The following is a 6,736-nucleotide window of genomic DNA, read 5'->3' as shown; positions in this document are numbered from 1 at the left end:
CGGGACTGGATCGCCGGGTTGTGCTGGCCGATCGCCGAATGTCTCGTGGCGCCCCACAGTCAGGCCAGAGGTCCTTCTTCTCATATGCTGGCTTGCACACGTTTTGTTTTCCAGCTCTCCACTTTTCGTGTGTCTCTCTCTTTTTAGTCTTTGCGCTCACTATCTCCCTTAAGTCAGTTTGGTGGCTGATAGGCCACCACGGGGAACGCCCCCACCTCACAGGTGCCTACAATTGTCCGCTTAATCCACAGTGGAATAATAAAAAACATATTGTTCAATCAACACTAAACACACACTATAAATATGGAGATAAAATCATGCAATAGGAATATCAATAAACAAACATGCAATATCACTATTACAATAAAATCATGCAAATAAAATCGACACCCTGTACCAACACAGTCTGATCCAAAACAAAATATAAAAACACAATTTTCCACTGTGTGACATTAATAAGTTTGAAACCACCACTCAACCCATTTGAGTTCAGATATATACACTTAAAAGGGCAGGTGCAACAAGCCAAAAATAAAATTAATAATAATGTTGTCCCCTGTTGAAGAAATAGACAAATCTACAGAGGCACAAGAGGCCAGGTCCAGCTCCATAGAGCGAAGACTAACAGAAAAGGGGCAGGAGATGCATGAACAGGAAGCCAAGAAAAATGAAAGGTCATTTAGCAAGGCATATGAGTCCTGGAAGGAGTTTGCAAGAGGAGTTAGAACAAAGCTGAAAGGTTTCTGCTCAAACGAAGACCTTGTTAGAACACAAACGGACATTAAGGCTAAAGAAGTATTAATGCATGAACTGTATGAGCCTATCCGACGTAATCATACTTCTACTCCAGATGTTGTCAAGAAAATGCGTGTGTTGCCCTAACAACAGAAATTTGTGATCTCATTAGTAAACGACTAGAAGATATAGATAAGACTTTTAATGACAGGCTCGAGAAGGAGCGTGTAAGGATGATATTAAGTAAGGAGGAGTATGGATCTGTTTTTGGGAAAACAGAAACAGTTATTTCAGAGCATTCAAAGGGCTCAGATTCATACTCTGGAGCCACCTCTACGACTTCTAGCAAACGTGTGGATGCCGAAGCTGACCTTGCAGCTAAACTAGAACAGGCGAAGGCAATGCAACGAATACATGAACAGCAAGCCAAGTTGAGTAGCTTAGAGCATGAGTGGAAAATCAAGGAAGCACAAATGATTGCAGAAATGACAGCAAAGCTAGAGGAAGAGAGAACTAAACTGCAACAGCTACAGGCAGAAAATGAGGTAAAAGTAGCAGCAGCCAGAGTGAGAGCTTACAACAACTACGATGGATTGGAAAGCCTTAAGTATGAAGCAGATGACAAATCACAACTTGATAGCCAAATCATTGAATCTCAGAATCCATTGAATCCACAGGCTGAATCATTTCGACCTCAGTGTGCACCACCTGAGATTTTGCAAAAGCAACAGGAGGTCAGCTTAACACAGGAGCTTGCAAGCTTGTTCGTCTCCAACCGTCTGCCTGCACCTGAACCCACAGTGTTCACTGGTAACCCTTTAAAGTTTATACACTGGAAGATATCCTTTATGGCATTGATTGGCCACAAACCCCTCCCCGCAGGAGAAAAAATGTTGTACTTGAAAAGTTATCTTGCAGGTGAGGCACGGAAGGCGGTCGAAGGATTCTTCTATCGAAACTCAGAAGATGCATATCAGGGTGCCTGGGAGATTCTTCAGGAGAGGTATGGAAGTTAATTTGTCGTCCAAAAGGCTTTCAGGGATAAACTGATGAAATGGCCAAAAATAGCTCCCAATGACCCAGTAGCCCTCAGAGAGTTTTCAGATTTCCTTCAAAGTTGTGCCGAGGCCATCCCTCATGTTAAAGGGCTGGCAATTCTAAATGATTGTGAAGAAAATCATAAACTTCTCAAAAAACTACCCGAATGGCTGGTACGCAGATGGGGTCGCGTTGTTGTGGATGAACTAGACAGATGTCAAGAGTATCCACCATTTGCTCATTTCACCAGATTTCTACAAAGGGAAGCTAGAATAGCCTGCAACCCCATTGCTTCTCCCTTCTTATTAACCACTAAAGTAACAGATGAAAGGCTTCCTAAGAGAACCAAGGCACTCAGCACCAATGCTCAAGCTAAGCACTCTGCAGGTAAACCAGGGACCTTAATTTCAAAGCCAAGACCACCATGCTTCGTCTGCAACGATGAAACACACGGTGTCGCCAAGTGCCCAACCTTTGCCACAAGGCTTCCTGATGAAAAGAGAGCTTTCATTCGTGAAAACCGTCTTTGCTTCGGCTGTTTAAGAAAGGGCCACACTAGTAAAGAATGCAAAAGAAGGCACACATGCACTATATGTGGTCGAAATCATCCAACTTGCTTGCACATAGAGAGAATTGAGGGAGCCAGTGAAATGTTAAACAGTGATTCACCATCTGCAGGAAATGAGACAAAGGAAGTCCGTAATGTCATGTCACACACATTGACAAGATACTCCTCAGCTACGTCTAGCATTGTTCCAGTTTTTGTGTCATTGACAGAAGACCCCCACAGTGAGATTCTCACATATGCTCTGCTCGACACACAGAGCGATTCAACTTTCATCTTGGGAGATCTGGTCTCTGCACTAAATGTGAAGACTCAGCCAGTGCAATTAAGGCTCAGTACAATGACAGCAGTAGACACAGTCATAGCTAGCAAAGTGGCTTGTGGATTGCAAGTTCGTGGGCTCCATAGTGAGTCGCATGTTCAGCTACGCCAGGCATACACAAGGGATTTCATCCCAGTCGATAAGTCTCACATTCCTACAAAGGACACCGCACTTCAGTGGCCACATCTGAGGCAACTGGCAAACAAGCTGCAGCCACTTCAAGACTGTGAAGTGGGATTGCTGATTGGCTATGATTGCCCATCAGCACTGGCCCCTCTAGAAGTCATTGTAGGGTCAGAAAACCATCCATTTGCTCAAAGAACCGTGCTTGGCTGGAGCATCATAGGATCAGCAAATCCATATCTTGATAGAAAGGAACATCAAAGCTTTGTACACAGAGTGGCAGTAAAGGAAATGCCATTGCCTCCGGTCAATGATGTGTTAAAGGTCCTAGAAATGGATTTCAGCGAAAGAAACTATCAAGATAAATATGTTTCTCAAGATGATGTTCATTTTGTAAAACTCCTCGGCAGCACAATCACAAAAAGGAAGGATGGACACTATGAGATGCCACTTCCTTTCAAGGGCAGCTCTCCACCCATGCTGCCAAACAACAAGCGACTGGCTGAAGCTCGTTTGCAACACCTCAAGAGGAAGTTAAGGTCCAATAGGCAGTACCATGACCTAGAGCTGGGCGATATGAGATTTTTTCATATCACGATATGTTTTTTTTTTTCATTTCAGGCGATAACGATATCTATCACGATATAAGCCAAATAACTATATTTGTAAGATTTAAATGTGCCGTTGCTCACAAGTAAAATGTGAAATAATCAGCAGCTTGTTTTTATTTAAATATTTATTTCCCATAATAAGTTCAACAGGGTAGATGTACTTAAGGAACATGAGACTTTTTCAGATAAATAAAGGCAAATATTGCAAACTACACAAAAGGCAGCCGCTAAAGCGTTTAAGTTTCAAAATAGAACAAACGAAACAGACTAAATTGTCAATTCCACTTATTCTAAAAATAAATCTTAGTTTGTTTTACAGAAGAACAGACAAAACTGACTAACTTTTGTCAATATCAAATAAACTGAAAACTAAAAGGAAATTCTCAATCTCTCCTTGTTGTATAGCTGAGCTTTTCAAACAGTTTTAACAGTTACTTTAGTCTGACAAAAGCCGAATGACGAATTAGCGCTTCCAGTCAGAGACTGAGGCTACGTCCACACGTACACGGGTATTTTTGAAAACTGAGATTTTCCGTTTTCGTTTAAAAAAATAATCCCGTCCACACATAAAGGCAGAAATGAAGGAAAACGCTGCTATGAACATGCCAAAGCAGCAGGTGGCGCTAGATTCCTAACCGTGCGGAAATGTTGGCCAATCAGAAGTCTAGAAGCCTCGGTGGGAAAAAGTAAACAAAGCTGGGGCATAGAAGCAGAACCGAGTCGTATGTGTGGAGGGACAGTAACTGTGTGTATATGTAAGCATTTAAACACTGCAGAGAGTAGAATTAACAGTATTGTATTGACGACAAACACCGACAACTAACGCCGAGGAGAGGGGCGGTGCTGACTCACGAGCGAAGCAGCGAGTGAATAAAATCAAACAGCCGTACCAGCCTTATGCTGTTCTGTGGTTTCTAAAGCTGCTTTATCACTGAGTAAATTAAGGAAATTATTTCTAAATGTCGCCTGGAGGACAAACAGATGTTAAATAATACGTCACGTTTCATTTGAGGTTTGATGCTAAACAACAGCAGGACTGTTAGAGCTTATGTTTTTACAGGAATGAATTATTTATGACGTTACAATAAGAGGCAGAGCCAGTCACAGGCTGTCACTGCAGAGAAGAAGTTAACTCATTTTTACTTTACTTAGAAAGCTTAGGTCTACTTTTCTGTGCATGTATTTATCCACACAGACAGATTTGGTCTTGATTACGGTTACAGTTTAAAAGCGGCAGAGGTGAATTTAACTGTGTAGCTTTGAAGCGCTCAAAGCAAAATTGTAGAAAAAAAACACACAGATGAAACATGGTGGATACATAGACGGACCAACTACAATGACAGAAGACGCGACTTAAATACACACAGAGAACACAGGGAGATTACACACAGGTAGGGAACACAGCTGGGAGTAATCAACAAGACGAGACAGAGGTAAAACTGAACACGCACACACGAGACGCAGACCTTCACAATAAAACAGGAAACAAGAACACTACACAAAGACGCAGACTCGACACTGAGAGACAGACAGAAAATGACACATGGAACTAAACCCACACAAAACATGAGAACACAAATAAATAGAAACATGGAACTCTAATAATAATCATCATAGCACCCAAAACCACAACAATCATTCAAAAATAAACTAACAATCAAAACTCAAAATACTGGTTCGAAACTGACCCAGAACCGTGACAGTACCCCCCCTCCAAGGGCTGGCTCCCGACAGCTCTAAACAAAAACCCAAAACAAAACCGAGCACCAGACCAGGGTGGGCGGAGGGGATCCAGGAAGGAGCGTCCGAAACAAAAAACAAGGAGCACAAGAGTCCAGAGTAAACCAAAAACACAAGAAAACAGTCCAAGAACACAGGACAACAGATCAAAAACAAAACCAGAGCTCAACAAGAGTCCGAGAAAAGTTCAGGGGGTCGACACGGGGGTCGACAACACAAGGACCAAGACAGTTCCGGAGGCCGACCGTGCACACGGCAACGGCGGCAGAGCAGGCAAAACCAATCAGGAGATTTGTAAAATAGCAATTGTGTATTTTGTTCACCTTGTATATATTGTTCACTGCAGCAGCCTAGTAGGCGTGACAAACCATTTTTGTTGATTAAGTTTTCTCCTGTTTTTCGTTTAGAAAGTTAGGTAAGTGAATTGTCTTTTGGTTGGTTTTCATTTTGTGTAGGAAAGTGTAGGGACCATTAGGGAGTTTTGTTTGTTATTTTTGGCACTGCTCACTGCTGAAGCAAATAAATGGCTTCTTAGCGCTTTAAAAGATACTACTGTTTGTGTTCTTTCTTGGGTGGTGCGTGAGTGGGGCCAATTTGTTGTTGCGTTCAATACACGCCTAGACTAAGAACGTAACACATTGAAGAAACCTGTAGCATGGCACATGGTGGACCCACTTTTCAGTCGGGTTGAGTTCTGGACTTTGACTGGATCGCTGCAGCACTTTGATTCTCTTTAAGCTCTTCTTATGGAGATTTGCTGCTGTGCTTCGGATCATTGTCCTGTTTCCTGACCCATTTTGGTCAAACTCTAGCTGTCATGCACATGGCCTCAGATTTGACTGTAGAATACTTTGGTGTGCAGAGATGTTCATGGTCATCTCAGTGACTGCAAGGTGTCCGAATCGCCACCCCTCCACTGATTCTGTCCTGTAGCTTCATAAAGTAAACAAAGGCAATCGCTGCAGTTTGTCAACAGATCAAAGTGAACTTCTCTTTTTATTGAGTGATATTATTGCTAATAATTAGCCTACACGCTGATCTGCTTTCTAGTGGCTGGAGCTCCAACAGAGTAAATGAATGTGAATGCATGCAAATTCCATTCATTGCTGGTTTCATATATAAAGAGTGAACATCTAGGCTTACAGTGTTGTCCGACAGTCCCTCCTTGGGTGTTTGCCATGCATTCTCTGGACACATAGAAGAAGCAGCAGAAGTCATCTGGTAGTTTATAAGCACTGATGGGTCTTAGATTTGGTAAATCACATAGATTAGATATTATATAGGAAATATATCAAAGTTCGCAAAGATTGTGAAATGGGGGTGTAAATGTTGGATTTTGGGGTTCCTGCATATGTAAGTGTAGAAGGAAATGAGGATTTGTACATATTACCAAAACATTAGGTGAAATTACAGTCATTTAATTTACAGATACCATTAGGCAAAGCTGAACTTAAACCTACAGATCATGGCAGGAGTACTGAGACATCAGTGATACAGGAAAGCATCTATACAACATTGAAAAACATGTTGGTTGTGGGAGGAGTGGGTAGGAGTGGAGTAGAAGAAATCATTTGTCTCGGGGTAGGACACACAGGTGCTGCA

The sequence above is a fragment of the Astatotilapia calliptera genome, chromosome 15, assembly GCF_964374335.1.
Source record: "Astatotilapia calliptera chromosome 15, fAstCal68.1, whole genome shotgun sequence".
NCBI lineage: Eukaryota > Metazoa > Chordata > Actinopteri > Cichliformes > Cichlidae > Astatotilapia > Astatotilapia calliptera.
This window is presented reverse-complemented; position numbering follows the sequence as displayed.